The following is a 2913-nucleotide window of genomic DNA, read 5'->3' as shown; positions in this document are numbered from 1 at the left end:
TGTGTGTATGTATGTGTGTGTGTGTGTGTCTGTCTGTCTTTGTGTGTGTGTGTGTGTGTGTGTGTGTGTGAGAGTTTGTATTTGTGTCTTTGTGTTTTATGAGAGGGTAAAAGTGAGAAAGATATTGAGAGAGGTGTGAAAAAGAGAGATGTTTAGAGAGGATGCCAGAGACAGAGATGATGTGCATATAATCATTTATTTGCGCGCGCGTTTGTGTGTCTATATGTGTGTGAGTGCGTGCGCACGTGCATATGTGCCTGTGTGTGTTTGTGTGTGTGTGTGTGTGTGTGTGTGTGTGTGTGTGTGTGTGTGTGTGTGTGCACGCACGTATGTGTGTTTGTGTGAGTTTACTAGTGTTTGATTGTGAGCACTATTATATGCTTTTTCCTCTTTTTTTTTGGGGGGGGGGGTGGAGCAGCAACAACCCCCATCCCCTTAAGAAACAACAAACAAACAAACAAACAAACAAACAAACAAACAAACAAACAAACAAACAAACAAAAACCAACACAGCGCTTGGGCATTACTCGAAGGCATGCATTGAGAAAGACAGGCTGTCTGTCCATAGCATTTTTATTAAATGAAGTCATTAAGAGTGAACTAATGATATCAGTATCTTTTCTGTCCCCTTCTAGCCCAAGGTGTCGAGGGTAGATCTGCAATTGTGTGAGCCAGGTGTCTTGCTGGTTGGATCGTCATGATTTTTCCTTTGGGGGTTGATCCGTCCTTTTTTCCTGGCCTTCCTTTTTGTTACCTTAAAGTTAAAGCTATCGAATCGCATTTTGTCGGTATTAGAGGCTGGCTATTGTGGCTCCATTCTCATTACGTGTCCAAACCACCTTAGTTGTTGTCTCTCTATGTATTTCATGCTCGATTCGATGCCCACATGAAGTTTGAAGTCTTATTTTCCCTGTCTCTCTCTTCACGTGATTTTTAACGTTCAGTAGAAAGTAACCAATGAAAGAGTGTTAAGTGCAGTTGGTTTGTCAAAGACGACCATCCATTGTTTAATAACACCCAAGTGTACTTGGATAACATTAACATATTATCTTGTTATAAATATAGGTCGCAGTTTTTTTGGAACCCCTCTACGACACAATTGAAAGCACCAAAGAGGGGGCTTCGGCCCTGCATTTTAGGAAGCGCCCGAGTCGAATGGGATACAACGTCGTTCCAGCAGAAAAAAAAAGAGATATCCCATAAAAATTCTCCCCACACGGGAATTGGATTCACATCTTCTAGGTACGACGGTGAAGCATCTAACTGCTACACCACAGACGCCAGGCAAGCAAGGGCAGGGTTAGAGCAAGCACACGTTATCAGGTGTAGATCTTATACCATACCCCGACTCTCAAAGTCATAATTCTATAATGCTTTAAAATTTTAAAAAAAATTAATGACAAATCTGGGCATAACAGATTCTGAAATTCCTATGTTACTTTTCTCTTATGTGATGCGGTCAAGGGTGGAGTCTCTATGGCAACAACAGCAGAGGAATACGTTATCATCATCATCATCATCATCATCATCATCATCATCATCATCATCATCATCATCAAATTATGCCAAACATACAACACGCATCGGCGATCATGGTTCGTTTTTCTGCTCAGATGCTCTTTAAAAAACCGCATTATCCTGGTCTTTACCACTTTACCGTTCACCTAACTGTTCAGGTTTTCCATGTAACTTGTCTTAAGTCCACCCGTGCCTCGTTTTCCTTCCTTTTTTTTTTTTGCAATGAGAGCTAGATGTCCTAGGCTTTTAAGTCGATTTAAATGTCCCTTAAATGTCGTCGCTTCCTCATGATTTTATTAGTGAGCAGCCCTCGTGGGCATCTTTCTTCCGTTTTTTCTCGTTTGCTTTCTTTCATATTATTATACAATATGCAACTCTGTAATACATTTGCCACGAAATGACTGACTTGTCTATGAGGAACAGATTTTGATCGTATGCCACTCTTTGATTGTGCATTGTGGTGGAGCCTCTATAGCAACAAGTGCAAAGGAATCATAGACTTGTATTAAAATATCCAAGACTATAATATGCACTCTGACGTAATTCCGGTTCACCATGGAGCGCACCATTTTGACTCTCTTTGCAACCAAAGGAATGTAGTGTAAGGTCCTTGTTGCAAACAACGGAAGGGCGAGAAGTGAAAGGTTTTGCACGCACCCGCCTATTGCGAGATTGGTGTTCTGCCCTTCATTTGAGCGCCCATGGTGCTCCCCTGTGCAGCGAAGTTTTGAGAGAGAGATAGATAGATAGATAGAGATATATAGATAGACAGATAGATAGATAGATAGATAGATAGATAGATAGATAGATAGAGAGAGAGAGAGAGAGAGGGAACAGGGAGGGGGGGATGAAGGCATGACAGTTCCTGGTCTAGGGTATTATTATTATCATATTATATAATTCGTCTCTGAGAGGGATCCATTGAGCAAATATTATTGAATTTTGCTCGGAGCTGGTGCGCTCAGTTTCAGGTGTGTGCTTAAAACAGTGAATGATGACTTCACAAACAGAAGACAATTCGATAAAGATTGATATTTTCAGCATCGATGCTATACACGCGTGGCAGTGGAAGTTCCTTTACAATATATTTAGCTCTATTATCTAACGGGAAAATGGCTTTAAGAGACTGGGGGGGAAGTTAGTTTGAGAGTAGCTGAAAGAGCTATAGAGACATGAAGATTGACGGAGAGAGAGATTGCCAGAAGTGGATGGAGGAAGATGGAGATATAATATGGAGTGAGATGGACGGAGAGAGATGGAAAGAAGAGGTGAGAGTGATGGAGAGATACAGAGAAGAAATATGGAGAGTGAAAATGAGAGAGAGAGTGAGAAAGAGAAAGAGAGAGAGACAGAGAGAGAGAGAGAGAGAGAGAGAGAGATAGATAGATAGATAGA

Source organism: Aplysia californica, unplaced genomic scaffold (genome assembly GCF_000002075.1).
Source record: "Aplysia californica isolate F4 #8 unplaced genomic scaffold, AplCal3.0 scaffold00503, whole genome shotgun sequence".
Taxonomy (NCBI): domain Eukaryota; kingdom Metazoa; phylum Mollusca; class Gastropoda; order Aplysiida; family Aplysiidae; genus Aplysia; species Aplysia californica.
This window is presented reverse-complemented; position numbering follows the sequence as displayed.